The following is a 15,306-nucleotide window of genomic DNA, read 5'->3' as shown; positions in this document are numbered from 1 at the left end:
AATGTAACTATGTAACACTCACTTGAGTGTAAATAACCCTTAAAAGGCCCCAGAGACTGCTGGAGCAAACTGCCCAGCTAAGTGTAGAAAAGAGGTATATCAAAGAGGATAGGAAGGGCAGACATGTGACGGGGAGCTAAGGGACTCACAGGCATGGGGAAAGCAGGAAAGGGGAAGATGAATCCACATAGCACTTGGCATAACCTTAAGATGAATTATTATAAAGCCATAGTTGAGTCTTTGTAGGTCAGGTAACATCCTATAAAGAAATATATTGTTAAGTCTTGAGTCTGTTTATTATTCCTGATCAATCTAAAGGGCACAGAAAGCAGAAATGTGGTGTGAGGGTGTTTGGTAAGGGCAATGATGGGAGAAAGGAACTAAAATTGGCATATATAACAACATAATTACTGCAGCAATAGTAGTGTTCTTGCAAATTATACATAATAGAAAGGTGTTCCTCTTCTACTTGTAAATGTAGACAAGCATCCTCTGCTATTTATCCTTAAGCAAATATAAATGTACATATTTCTAATCTAATAGTTACCCACACAATAGACTTCCCAGAAAAGTAAAGAGATTCCATGCATTTACCTCTGGAGGGAAGATCTGAAAGAGGTCCAGATATGTTAACAACCTGCATGGGATTGCTGGACAAGATTTCAGCTCCCAAAGCTCACCTTAGATTTCCCTGTTGAAACTAGAAGAAATGACTTAAATCTAGAGACCATACTTCTAGAGGGGGAGAATGTCTCCTACAGTGAGCCTCCATGGTTAGAAGTCAGGATTTCCCAAAAAGAAAAACGAGGCACTACCACAGAAGGAAGAGTGGACCTGAGGACTGCAGAGAGAAGTTAGGGACCCCGTGAGTCTATGTTGGCCCCCTAAGAAGTATATAACTTTATTGAGCATCTTTGTCTCCAACCTCATGAAACTTCACATCTAATGTATAGCTCTTTGTTTGTTTGTTTTTAATTTAAAGTAAGCTCTGTGCTCAGTGTGGGGCTTGAGCTCATGACCCCAAGATCAAGAGCTGTATGTTCTACCAACTGACCCAGCCAGGTGCCTGGAATGTATAGTTTTAAATGTTACGACTCCATTGGAAAAGTGAACAACTATGTAGTTGGAGTTGTTGGTGGAAATAAGGACCAGTTCATGGAAAGCTAGGCCTGCCCCATATTTCCCTCTGCTAGCTCTCAATAGAAGCCCTTGTGGAGATGTCCATATGGATGAAGGAGGAATGTGCTACCTAGTTAATGAGCTCCGGGTTGTGAGCAGCCCAAAAGAACACAGAAGTATAGACAGGGCTCGTCGACAGAGAAGCCATCAGCTCAGAAGCAACCATGAAACAAATCCCTTCCTTTTTTTTTTTTTTTAAGATTTTATTTATTCATTTGACAGATATCACAAGTAGGCAGAAAGGCAGGCAGAGAGAGAGAGAAGCAGACTCCTTGCTGAGCAGACAGCCTGATGCGGGGCTCAATCCCAGGACCCCTGGCATCATGTCCTGAGCCGAAGGTAGAGGCTTTAACCCACTGAGCCACCCAGGGGCCCTGAGAAGATGTTTCTTAAAGGGGCGTGAAAGTTTGGAAGATATCTATCTATGCTTATACACTTATATACAGATAAATACACATATACCCATTTCTGGATTTTCTATTCTGTCCAATGGATCTCTGTTCCCATATTACACTGTTTATTTACTGTACCTTTGTAGTACATTTTTTAACTGCTAGATCATCTCTTCCCTTTTCAAATTTCTCTTGGCTCTTCTCTACATTCATTAATTTAGAATTGTTAACAAATATTTACTGAACACTTGCTAGATATTGTAGGTTCTGGGAATATAAAAGCAAGCAATATACCCCAATCTCTGCTCTCTTGGAGCTTACATTTTAGTGAGGGGACACAGGTGAGAAGTGAAACCAACATGATCCCTGTCCACGTGTCACACCTTCATAGGACCAAGTATGCTTTCTTGCCCCTATGTTAAATGAGACTGACACTGAACAAAAAATAATTTACCTATTTGCAAAATACCTATTCCTGGAAGATAACGCTATGAACCAGCTTATGTATTTTGACGAAAAGCATTCGTATTAAGAATTGCCTCAAGACGTTCCTCGGTACTGTGCCCAAATCCAACCATCCCAACGAGCTCCTTGCTAGCAAATCCCACCTTTAAAAGTCTTTTTATTAAAGATTCTTCTTTAATTTGTTCATTGTAAGGCATTATTGAAGTGAGTTTAGGCAATAGCTTTGATCCCTAAAGAAGAAAAGCTAGACACTCAGAACTTCTGGGATGAGTTCAAAAATCTTTTTAAAAAATGTTTTAGGGGCACCTGGGTGTCTCAATTGGCCAAGCATCCTACTCTTAATCTCTGCTCAGGTCTTTATCTCAGGGTTGTGAGTTCAAGTCCCATTTTGGGGTAGAGTTTACTTCATAAAAAAAATGTTAGAAAGAAAAAAGGTGTAACATTCAACAACATAAATATATACATTGTTTTAGTTAATGGTGATAGGGTTAAATATATTTTAAAGCTAGTCAAATAGCTTAATTAAGTGACCTATTGGCATATTCATCTATTATGCATATAATCAAATGACATATGCACATGTGTATGCCTAAATGCATATATAGAAAAATATATAAAGATACAATTTTATTTAAAATAAAAAAGGTAATAAAAAACAAATCTGAGTGCTTATGTATTCTTTACTATAATGATATGGATGGAGGGGTACCTAGGTGGCACAGTTAGTTAAGCATCTGGCTCTTGGTTTCAGCTAGGTCATGATCTGAGAGTCATGAGATTGAGCCCTGTGTCCAGACCCAAGTTGAGCCCCATGCTCAGTGCAGAGTCTATTTGACATTCTGTCCCTATCCATCCCCCTCACCTTCTCCCCCTACTCACACACTGTTCTCTCTCTTTTTCTCTTTCCATCTTTCTCCTCCTCTCTCTCTCGCTCTCTCCTGTGCACATGCTAAAATAAATAAATAAATACATACAATCTTTTTAAAAATTATGGTTGGAAAACAAAAATAAATTTAGAATCTGCATTTTTTCAGTAACACAACCTAGCCACTCTGGCTTGGATAAACAAGAGTTATTTTTTCATTCCTAAAATATTCAATTAATTCTCTTGACTTTTGGCATACTTCTGAATTATTTTGACAAGAAGTTAAAAAAAAAGTTAAGTTCCTACTAACATTATTACCTATTGTTATGTCTCTTATTGATTACCTACAACTATTCCTTGTATTTTAATAAAATGACTTGTGTCTGTTTCTTATCTCCTCTGAGAACTTGTCTTGATTTTCTCCCAGATTCAGTTCCGAAATTCAGAATAATGAGATTGTTCAGCTTTCTTATGAATCACAACTTTCTTTGAGTTTACTGGAATAACAACCAATTCAGCCAAAGACTCAGTCCCTCAACTTATGCAAGAAAGATAGTAGAGGGACGCCTGGGTGGCTCAGTCGATTAAGCGTCTGCCTTCAGCTAGGGTCAGGATCCCAGGATCCTGGGACTGAGTCCCGCATCAGGCTCTCTGCTCAGCAGGGATTCTCCGTGTTGATTCTCCATCTGCTGGCCGCTCCCCCTGCTTGCTCTTTCTCTCTCTCTCTCCCTGCCTGGCTTGCTCGCTCTCTCCCTCTCTGACAAATAAATATATAAAATCCTTTTAAAAAAGAAAAGAAACAGTTAGGCTTGTTTGACACTCTCCCAATGTTTATTGACTTAAGACATTGTTGGGGCGCCTGGATGGCTCAGTCAATTGGGTGTCTGCCCTTGGCTCAAGTCATGATCCCAACGTCCTGTGACGGAGTTCTGCATCAGATTCCTTGCTCAGCAGGGAGCCTCCTTCTCCTTCTCCCTCTGCCTGCCATTCCCCCTGCCTATGCGCTGATGCTTGCTTGCTCTCTCTCTCTCTGTGTCAAATAAGTAAAATGTTTAAAACAAAAGAAAACAAAAGTTAAAACATTGTTAGGATTCCTGGGTGGCTTAGTCAGTTAAATGTCTGCCTTTGGCTCATATCATCATCCCAGTGTCCTGGGATGGAGTCCCACATCGGGCTCCTTGCTCAGCAGAAATTCTGCTTCTCTCTCTCCCTCTGTGCTCTCCCCACCACCTGCAACCTCTGACAAATAAATAAATAAAATCTTTTTAAAAAAGTGTTATGAGAACTCTTTATTGACATTAGGATAAAAATAAAATTCTTGGTATTTTTCAATGGCTGAGTATTTTTTTATATCACTTATCAGTTTAATATTATTGCTGTGCTCCAAATCACTTTTTTACCTTGACTTATGATACTAGTCCTAGACCCAACAATCACTTATTCTTTGCCAGGAGATAAGATGTTATTTTGATCATCAGAGGGCAAGGAAGTGACATTGCATGGCCACAGCTGTTGGAAGACTCTTTTTTTAAAAGGCTCTAGACCTCTATTATTTTTTTTTAATTTTACTTATTTATTTGAAAGACAGAGAGAGAGAGCGAGAGCGTGCGCATGAGTGGGGAAAGGGAAGTAGACTCCCCACTGAGCAGGGAGCCTAACATGGGACTCGATGTGGGGCTTGATGTGGAGCTCTATCCCAGGATCCTGGGATCATGACCTGAGCTCTATCCCAGGATTCTGGGATCATGACCTGACCTGAGCTGAAGGCAGACACTTAACCATCTGACCAACCAGGTGCCCCCTATTATTCTTCTTCAACCCAGCAAACCAATAGAAGACTTTCAGCTGTACCTTCAGCCTGTGCTCTCTCTTCTTGAGGCAACTTTGACAAGGTCCAGCCCACCTCTGGCCAAAGCTAGATACTTCTACAGACTGGCCCAGCCTGCCCATACTCTCCAGCAGTGGTGGACTACTTCTACAGACCCCTCTGGCAAGTTTCTTCACCCCCGGCAGGTTGTGTGGCTATTTATGGAGTAGTCACGTCCTCTTTGAAGAGGTCTGAATCTCAGCCTTCAGGGAGTGGTAGGTGTGAGGAGGCTCTTTTCCTACACATTAGGAAATGTCTTTTTCTTCAGCCTAGAGGAAGTAGCTGCGTTTTTGTACCAACACTTCTGGCTCCCTTAGATTCTTCTTTTATCTCTACCTCCTACTAGTTAATAATTCTTTATATTAATTTTCCCTGTTCGAAAAAACTGATGTGGTTTCTGTCTCCTGAGTGACATATCTTGGAAACATACTTTTGTTCATGTCCAAAGACGGGTAAAATAACTGTCTCCAGGTAGATTTCATTTCCAGTCTATAAACTTCTGAAGCCTTTGTTAATCAGGGACCATCATAATACACTTTGTGGTACAAATCAAAAAACCTTGGAGTCTCCTTCCTCTTCATAATATATTTCTATTCAAAGGATAATCATTGACTATATCCTTCTATGTTGATTTTCTGTTATACCTCAAGAAAGAATTTTACTCCCTTTATTCCCATATTATTTCATCTTGAGGAGGAGGCTTTGGAGAAATAGAGCCTTTGAGCCTTGATGAAAAGGACCTTACCCATTACTATAAACAACAAATGCTACAGCAAAAATCTAGAGTTGATTCTTAGAACCACTTCTCTCAAGTAAAGAAATTTAAGTCACTGTTAAATTGCTGGAAAACTGTACTAACCAGAATCTACAACATCAGGAGTATATAGTTGCAACCTAAGACGTTCAGATCAATAAGATGACTGCATGAAGTAGACCGCTTCCAGCCAAGGCTCATGAAATTAAATCGGGATGACTGGAGATACAGAAGGCCATCTTTCAGTCAGCATGCTTTTGTTCTTCATTTGCCAAGGTATTTTATTTCCTCATGGTTGCTTTAAGGATTTGGGCTGTTAACTATGATATCTTTGAGATCCCTATGCTCAGGAATGCTTCTTGCATTCCTAGTCACCCCTTGGTGAAAGCCTAATGCTTGACTATATTTTCCTTGAGATTTGGCTAAAATGCAAAACCAAACCAACTCTTGAATTTATCTTTGCTTTCCTTTGGGTGCCACTCATTTTAATATTATATTAGGTCCTTGTAATAAATCAGTTAATGCCCTGGGTAATTGGATTCAATCCCTAAGTGACTTTTTTTTTTTAAGATTTTGTTTAGGGACACCTGGGTGGCTCAGTGGGTTAAAGCCTCTGCCTTCAGCTCAGGTCATGATCCCAGGGTCCTGGGATCCCAGCCCCACATCGGGCTCTCTGCTCAGCGGGGAACCTGCTTCACCCTCTCTCTTTCCTGCCTCTCTGCCTACTTGTGATCTCTGTCTGTCAAATAAATAAATAAAATCTTTAAAAAAAAAAAAAGATTTTGTTTATTTATTTATTTGCCAGAGAGGGAGAGAGAGAGAGAGCAGGCAAGCAGAGGGAGAAGAAGGCTCCCCACATTGAGCCTGATGCGGGATTTGACCCCAGGACCCCGAGATCATGACCTGAGCTGAAGGCAGACACTTAACTAACTGAGCCCCCCAGGTGTCCCATTAAGTGACATTTTTTGAGAGTAGCACAACAGGTTAAACAGCCAGAAATCCCTTCTCATATTCCCCTCCAAAGAAACAATTCTTGGGGGCTGTGTAATAAATAATTTGGCTAAACTTTGCCCTTGGTTCCTAGGAGATCATCTCTAAGCCTTTTCAATTTCCTGAGTAATAGAGTATCTTTGTTATTCATGGTGGACCACTCAGACCACACCTGATAGCTGAGGTGACTCAGATGGAGGATGGCCATGCCAGAAAGACCAACCATGTGATTACAATATCGGGGGTTTGAGTCACGTAATATCATCTTGAACTCTGGGAAAGAAAGGAAGCCTGGAGACTGAGCTCAACCACACAGGCAATGATTCAATCAGCCATGCCTATGTAATAAGACTTGAATAGAAACTTTGGACACTGAAGCTCAGATAACGTGCCCCGGTTAGGTAACATATCCCTGAGAATGATGGAAACTTCATATTTGAAACTCTCTCAGATTTCATTCTACGTATCTCTTCTCTTTTATAACCCCTTGCCACAACAAAACTGCAATCACAAGTAGTTAGTGAGCACTATTTGTGAGTTCTGTGAGTCTCTCACAGATAACGAGGAAATTATCAAACCTGAAGGTGTTCATGGGACACCCCCCCCCTTCAATTTGTAGCCAGCTGGTGAGAAGTGAGAGTCACCCTAGAGACCCTCAATTCTGTGGATAGTATCTGATGTGAAGGCAGCTTGTGAAGAACTGTGCTCTCAAAATTTGTATTTTGACAGACTCACTGTAGGTACATTTTGTAGGAGCTAGCCTTTGCAACCAAAAGAGATGGATTACATTTAAAGACTGTTCCACTTTTATAGATCTTACACAAAAGACGACTGGTGGACTGACTGCAATCAGCAGATTGGACAGAGATGTTATCTTGGTTAAATGATGCCTGCTTTCAGGACAGTCCCTGGTATCACCTAGGATTTATTTTGGTCCACAAATTTCCCTTCCCAGAACAAAAAAAAATATTTAAATAATTTAATTCAATAGGGAGGGAAACTGCTCTGTGATTTGAGTTCAAAAACTAAAAATGGAAGTGAATTTTTTTTTTTGGACTTCTTTCTTCTATACCCAAAACTTTTCATTTTATGCTTTCCAGGATGCCTAAAAAAAATAGGTGTAATCCTACATGCTATGGTTGAAAAAAAAATAGTAAAACTAAATAATGTGTGTAAGGCCATGGAACTTCTCCCCTAAGACTTTCATGAGATTAGGTAAATAATAGCTCAAAACAGTCATTAGAGGGGTGCCTGGGTGGCTTAGTGGGTTAAGCCTCTGCCTTCGGCCCAGGTCATGATCTCGGGGTCCTGGGATCAAGCCCTGCACTGGGCTCTCTGCTCAGCAGGGAGCCTGCTTCCCCCTCTCTCTCTGCCTTCCTCTCTGCTACTTGTGATCTCTCTTTCTTTGTCAAATAAATAAATAAATAAAATATTTTTTTTTAAAAGTAATCATTAGACATAGCATTCTCTTCTTAAAGAAGACCATGTACGATGTGAGGGAAATGATATCGTACTTACATTTTTGCAGATTTCTTTGGGGTCCTTTATATCATGAAAAAGATCTGAAAAACAAATAAAGATATCATGAAATGATTTGTCTAAGACCCGAGTATCTGGTTCTGCGGGCTCTTTGTAGTTGAAACAGAATCTCTTTTCTTAATTTAGTTTGGATATGTTTACCCACATCAGTTTAGCATTGGTTTGGGTTGTAATGTATAAATGGAGAACTCCAGAATCTTGGTTGTTGGGAATCCGGATAATCTTCTACCAAGGAGAGCAAGAAAAGTTGACACTCGTGGTGGTTAGAATTACCACCCTCAGAAAACGCACTCAACTACAACCTGTTCATTCCCTTGCAAGACCTGCCTTAAAATCATCTAGCCCAGGCCCTAAGTGTCTTTTACCTTCCCCTAGTTTCCTCATTTTGAAGCACTCCTTAGACTCTGTCATGATGTTTTCCCTTAAACAAAAGTAAATTTGGTTTTTTTGATTAACAGGTTGTGTGTGTGTGTGTGTGTGTGTGTGTGTGTGAGTGCACGTGCATTAAGGGAAGTCAATACTTCATACAGGCAAAAAACAGATAAGTAAAAAATATATACTGAATGTCAGATAGGCTAAAGTGCTATGGGAAAAAAAAAAAAAAAAAAAGCCAAGAAAGTGGAAAGGGAAGTACATGTGGGTGGTGGGTAGATGGGGTTGTTCCAATTTTAGATTAGGTAATCGAGGAAGGTCTCCCTGACGGATGACATTGATCAAAGACCTGTAGGTGGTGAGAGAGCAAGCATACAGCTTTTTAGGGAAAGAGCGTTCCAGAAAGGAGGAATAGCAATTTCAAAGAGTGTAAAGCAGGAGCTTGCCTGGGTGTTGAAGGAGTAACAAGGAAGCCAATATGGCTAAAGCAGAGAGTGAGTAGGGGCGCCTGGGTGGCTCAGTCAGTTGAGCCTTTGCCTTACACTCAGGTCATGATCCCAGTGTCCTGGATGGAGGCCCACATTGTGCTCCTTGCTCAGTAGGGAGTCTGCTTCTCTCTTTCCTGCTGGCCCCTCTATCCCTGCTCATGCTCACACTCTCTCCCTCCCAAATAAATTTTAAAAAGAGAGTAAACAGCAGAGAGGTGGGATACGAGGAATAATAAAAAGTAATAGGAGGGAAAAAGGCTGTACAGGATCTTGTCTCTAAATGAGATGGGAAGCCATTCAGGGGGAACTTTAGAATTCATTTATCAAAGAGTTACATGAAATGTTTAGATTAGTTAGGGGATAATTGACATTTTTATGATATTGAGTCTTTCTATCCAGGAAAATGTCATATCTCTCCATTTATCCTAGACTCTTTTTATGTACTTCAATAAACCTTAATAGTTATTGTCCTATGAATCTTTTAAATTCTTACTAAGTTTATTACTTTGGTTTTAAAGATTTATTTTTGTTTGGTTTGGTTTTTCTTTCTTGTGACTGGGATTTCCCCCTTTCCATAGCAACCTCTAACTGTGTGACCTCTCAGTCAACCACTATCCTGATCTCTATCCAACAGGTTAGTTTTGCCTATTTTTATAAATATATTATATTTATATATTATATTTTATATCCAGTGATTAGTATATACATGTGATGATATATATTTGATTTACAAGATATATAATCGTATGAGTATATAACAGTCATATGTGATGTATACTTATGTATCATATATCATATCATAATCATATGAATATATACATATAATATATAGAGAAAAACTGTTACCCTCTAATATATTTCCCTTATAATTACCTTAAGATAGTTAAAAATTAATGCTAATATCAATTTAGTTCATTCTCTTGGAATATTTTGGTCATAATTATATTGCCTCTGAATAATGACATTTTTTTAAAACTCAGCTCTGTGCCCAGTGTGAAGCTTAAACTCACAACTACAAAATCAAGAGTCAGCTGCTCTACCAGATAAGCCAGCCAGACACCCCAGACCGTTTTTTCTCCTCCGTCTTGTGTTACCTAGTTTACCACATTAGATAGAATTCTCAGAAAGTTTCTGAATCAAAAGGGCAACAACATTTATCTTATTTGTGACATTAATGTGAAATACTTCTTTTTTTTTTAAGATTTTACTTATTTGAGAGAGAAAAAGAGAGAGAGCACAAGCAGGGGGAGAGGCAGAAGGAGAAGCAGGCTCCCCTGACTGAGCCACTCACGTACCCCTAATATTAAATAATTCTTACATTTACTCCCCTTAAATATAATTTTGACTGTAATATGTATTACAGATTATTTTTACATTAAGAAATTATCTTTCTCTTACTAATTTCCTATTTTTTTCAAAACCAAAAGCCTATTTTTGCATTGGTGGTGAGCAATGTAAATGGGTTTTTTGTTTTGTTTTGTTTTGTTTGTTTTGTTTTGTTTTGTTTTGTTTTATGTCAGACAGGTAATATGCTGATGTCACAACAAGGTTTGAGGGAGACAAAAGTTACACAACAGCATGGACACCTAATCATCACACTTCTGAGCTACATACTAATATACTAATATACCAGTGGTATATTAAACAAGCAAAACTGTGGAGTATAATAAAAATGCCCCTATATGTTGTTGCTCATGGTCCAATTAAAATATATTCAGTGGGCAAGCTTTACCCACTTTACCCATAGATAAATTTTTGAGATTTATCTATGTGATTCAATGATTCCTCCTGAATGAAAGTCAAGTTGGACTTTTTTTTTTTTAAAGATTTTATTTATTTGATAGACAGAGATCACAAATAGGCAGAGAGGCAGGCAGACAGAGAGGAGGGGAAGCAGGCTCTGTGCTGAGCAGAGAGCCCGATGTGGGTGGGGCTCCATTCCAGGATCCTGGGACCATGACCTGAGCCAAAGGCAGAGACTTTAACCCACTGAGCCACCTAGGTGCCCCAAGTTGGACTTTTCTGATCACTCTTAGGTAATTGGAAGTCCAGACATCATCATAAGGGGCGAATCTATTTTCAATACAGTAATTAGAACATCTTGTCAAATATATAAATTAATATATATTAACCCTTTAATCTGCATGCAAAGGTTAAGATTTCCCCAGCCGCACACAGCGAGGGCATTGGTTTCAGGTGGGATGCTTGCTTTTACAGAGAAAAACATAGTGAATTTCTTCTTTCCTCATTAACTATTTAGAAGAAAGAGGTGGAATTAATACCATTAATACAATTAATTAATTAATTAATTATTAATAATTAATACCATTAATACTTAACTTCTATCGTAAGATGATCTCATACTCTTTGGATCTAGGAAATCTGTGGCTGTAATTTTTTTTAAATTAAAATATTACACTTCATATACCTCAGTGGAATTTTACAAAATGAGAACATCCTTGTTACTAGCTTCCAGATCAAAAAACTCCATATTACCAGACTGCAGAACTCTCCCTTACCCCACCTCTGAATCACTATGCTTATCTCTATCAATATAGGTTAGTTTTGCCTTTTTTTTTTTACCTTTCCATAAATGGAATTATATACAGAATGTACTATTTTGTATCTGGTTTCTTTCACTCCATGTGTGTGAGATTTATCTATGTGATTCAATGATTCAGCAAGCCATTCTTTAATTTATTGCTGGGTAATACCCTATGGTATGAATATATCACATTTATTTATCCATTCCACTGTTGATAGACATTTAGAAAGCTTTCAGTTTGGGCTAATATGGAAAATACTGCTATGAACATCTTGTGCATGTCTTTGATGTATATATGTATACATTTCTGCCAAACTAATTATGGGAAGTAGGATTGGAATTGCCGGGTCCAAAGGTTCAATAAATGTTTAAAGCTGTCTTCTTCCATGTTGAAGACTTTTGTAGATTCTTCTGAGGCTCCTTGCTGGTATTCTCCACCTACTACTCCTATGGCATGGGTAAAAGAATTTCTGTCTGCTGCTCTCCATCAACTTCTGGTTTTCCAGTGGTCCTCTACATTGTCTCTTTCTTGGACATTCATTGCCTTTTGTATGAGTCTTCCTTTTTTAAAAATATATATTTTATTTATTTATTTCAGAAAGAGAGAAGCACACACAAGCAAGGGGTAGTGCCAGAGGAAGAAGAGGGAGAAGCAGGCAACTCACTGAGCAGGGAGCCTGACATGGGGCTCGAGCCCAGGACCCAAGGATCATGACCTGAGCCAAAGGCAGATGCTTAACTGATTGATCTACCCAGTAGCCCTGCACGAGTCCTGGTCATAAGCCCACAAGGCTCCAGTCTGCCCTACCCGCTCATGTTCCCCCATCACAGAAGATGTATATCAAATTCTCCAAGGGGTTTTCTTAAAGCCCTTGACTAGAGAGTTGGGAGGAAATTTCTACCTCTGTTGCTTGATGATCTGGGACACAAAATATATCATAAATTTTCTCTAACGAAATCTCTTCAAAATTGTCTTTGAATTCCCCACATCTGGACCTTTGTAATGTTCTTAGAGTTAGTATGGGGTCCAAAATGGATTACTGTTCTTTTAAAAATCTGCATATTGGTCCATCTCATGACTCATTGTGTTGCTGGGGTTTTTTTTCCCTTGTACGTACAAATCTTTCATTGACCATCAGTCCACATCACAGTCACTATGTGTATTGGAAAACAACCTCAAGGGGAAGGACTTTGAATAGTGTTGCTTATTCTTGTAAATTAATTAATTATCAGGGGTGCCTGACTGGCTCAGTTGGTAGTATATGCAACTCTTGACATCAGAATTGTGGGTTCAAGCCCCACCTTGGGTATAGAGTACCTAAAAATAAAATCTTTTAAAATTTTTAATTAATTAAACAAATAAAATTAATTTTATCAATGGGTGTCAATCTGGCTCAATAGATAAGCATGTAACTCTTGATCTCAGGGTTGTAAATTCAAACCCTGTGCTGGGTGAAAAGATTACTTAAAAACTGGGGGAAAAAAAAACCCTTTGGGGCAGCTGGGTGGCTCAGTCAGCTAAGTCTCTGCCTTCCACTCAGGTCATGATCCTGGAGTCCTGAGATCGAGTCTTGGGATCCAACTACGTGTCAGGCTCTCTGATTGGGGAGGAGACTGCTTCTCCCTCTCCTTCTGCCACTCCCCTCTGCTTGTGCCTGGTCTCTCTGTCTCTACCAAACTAATAAGTAAAATCTTTTTAAAAAATTAAAATTAATAAAAATTTTTAAATCTTTAAAAAAAGTTTTAATAAATAAAATTAATTTTATCAAGTAATTAAACAATAAGAAAGCTTCCCTCTCTTGTGAAAGATGCTGTATTTCTTTTGTTTAAGTTATTGTAGCAATTTTTAGTTGATACACAATATTTCATTAGTTTCAGGTATACAACATAATGATTCAACAAGTTCCTATGTTATTCTATGCTCACCACGAGTGTAGCTAGCATCTGTCATATACAGTCTCATTACAATATCAATGACTATATTCCTTATGCCCTTCCTTTTGTTTTTGTTTTTTTTAAGATTTATTTATTTATTTGAGAGAGAGAGCTAGAATGCATGTGCACGTCAGTGGAGGGGGTGGATAGAGGGAGGGATTCTGCAAGCTACTTCCCACCCAGTGCAGAGCTTGACCTTGGGCTCCTTCCCACAACCCTTGAGATCATGACCTGAGCCAAAATCAAAGGGTCAGATGCTTAAACGACTGAGCCATCCAGGCGCCCCTGTAGTCAATTAGAACCTTAAGCTAGATATTTCAAGCAGAAAGGTATTTATTATATTTAATGGAAGAGATTACCAACTAACCAGAAGGGCTGAAGGAAAAAGCTTTACACTGAGTGTAAGAGACAGTAATCTCATGGCCTGTAATGAAATGTGCATGGATCTTGGTTGTCCAACTCTTGTGGATACCACATCCCTAAGAACCGGAGTGGCTCTGGTACTTGTTTTAATCAATAAAATCAGTGAAGTGATACTGCACAGCTCTGGTCCTAGAGCTTCAGGAAGACCTGGCACCATTCACTGTTCACTCTGGAGAAACCCCTTGCCTTTAAGAAGTCCAGTTACCCTGGGGAGAAACCAGTTGCAGAAACTACATGGAGGAGTAGAGGCACAGGACCAAACAGGGAAGACCTGAGGAGGAACCCAGCCAAATGGGAGAACCAAGGCCACAGACATATGACCTATATTGAGCTTTCCAGCCAGTCTCCAGCTATTTGAGTTACTCTAACCAGGGTACCAGACAAGTAACAGAAGAAGCCATCTTGGATGGCTCAGCCCCTGCAGATACTACATGGATCCCCTATGAAATATTCCCTCTGTGGCCTGTTCAAAGTTTTTGACGTAATTAGGAGAAATAGCAACATAGCTGTTTTTTGAAACCCCTAAATTTTGAAGTAGTCTGTTACACAGCAATAAATAACCAGAAAAAATCTCCCAAACTCTGAGGGGAGAAAAAAAAAAAAACCTTCCAAAATCATGTGTGTTATTCTTAAATTCTGCCCTTACCCCAGCCCATTGTAACTCCGATAAATTAAGAACAAGTGTCCAAGTCCCCTGGGTGGCTCAGTTGCTTGAGCGTCTGCCTTCGGCTCACATCATGATCCCAGTGTCCTGAGGTCGAGTCCCGCATCCTGTTCCCTGATCCGTGGGGAGTCTGCTTCTCCTACTTCCTGTTGCTCCCCCTGCTTGTGCCCTCTCTTTCTCTCTCTGGCAAACAAATAAATAAAATCTTCCAAAGGGAAAAAAAAAAAAAAAGAGCAATTGTCAAGGCAAGCTACAAGAGCACTTAGAGGGAGCACACAGGTACTTCTGCAAAAGGGTGCAAATTTGGGCAAAGTTTTAAGGTCCTTTACAGGCCCCAGTGCAGCCAGACCTTTCTTTCATTTTCTATAGGTAGATTATGTTGTCTTTTTATTTTATTTTTATCTTATTTTATTTTATTTTTATTTTGTCTCTGGTTTTAGACATCATCCCAAATTTGTATTTACTTCCATTTTTCAAAGCAGACATATTAAGATTTGTTTTACATGCCATCAGGTTGGTCCATTGGTCAATACAATTAAATCGGTTTCTCTGTTTGTAAATTTATAAAGTTGGGCAACCATCATCACAATCTGATCTGCTCCTTATTTCTGTAGATTTGCCATTTTTTTTAAGATTTATTTATTTATTTGACAGAGAGAGAGAGATCACAAGCAGACAGGAAGGCAGGCAGAGAGACAGAGAGAGAGAGAGAGAGGAGGAAGCAGGCTCCCTGCTGAGCAGAGAGCCCAATGTGGGGCTCAATCCCAGGATACTGGGATCATGACCTGAGCCAAAGGCAGAGGCTTTGACCCACTGAGCCACCCAGGT

At 39.4% G+C, this 15,306-nt stretch overlaps 1 non-coding gene across 1 annotated transcript; it reads right to left on the bottom strand.

Moving 5' to 3' along the window:
* Window positions 1–10,425: 10,425 nt before the first annotated feature.
* Window positions 10,426–10,529, bottom strand: LOC123392027. Its single transcript, XR_006606701.1, has one exon. It is a non-coding gene; the product is annotated as a small nucleolar RNA U13 (small nucleolar RNA).
* Window positions 10,530–15,306: the final 4,777 nt, after the last annotated feature.

This window comes from Mustela putorius, unplaced genomic scaffold, assembly GCF_011764305.1.
Source record: "Mustela putorius furo isolate JIRA1106 unplaced genomic scaffold, ASM1176430v1.1 tig00000421_pilon_pilon_pilon, whole genome shotgun sequence".
NCBI lineage: Eukaryota > Metazoa > Chordata > Mammalia > Carnivora > Mustelidae > Mustela > Mustela putorius.
This window is presented reverse-complemented; position numbering and strand designations above follow the sequence as displayed.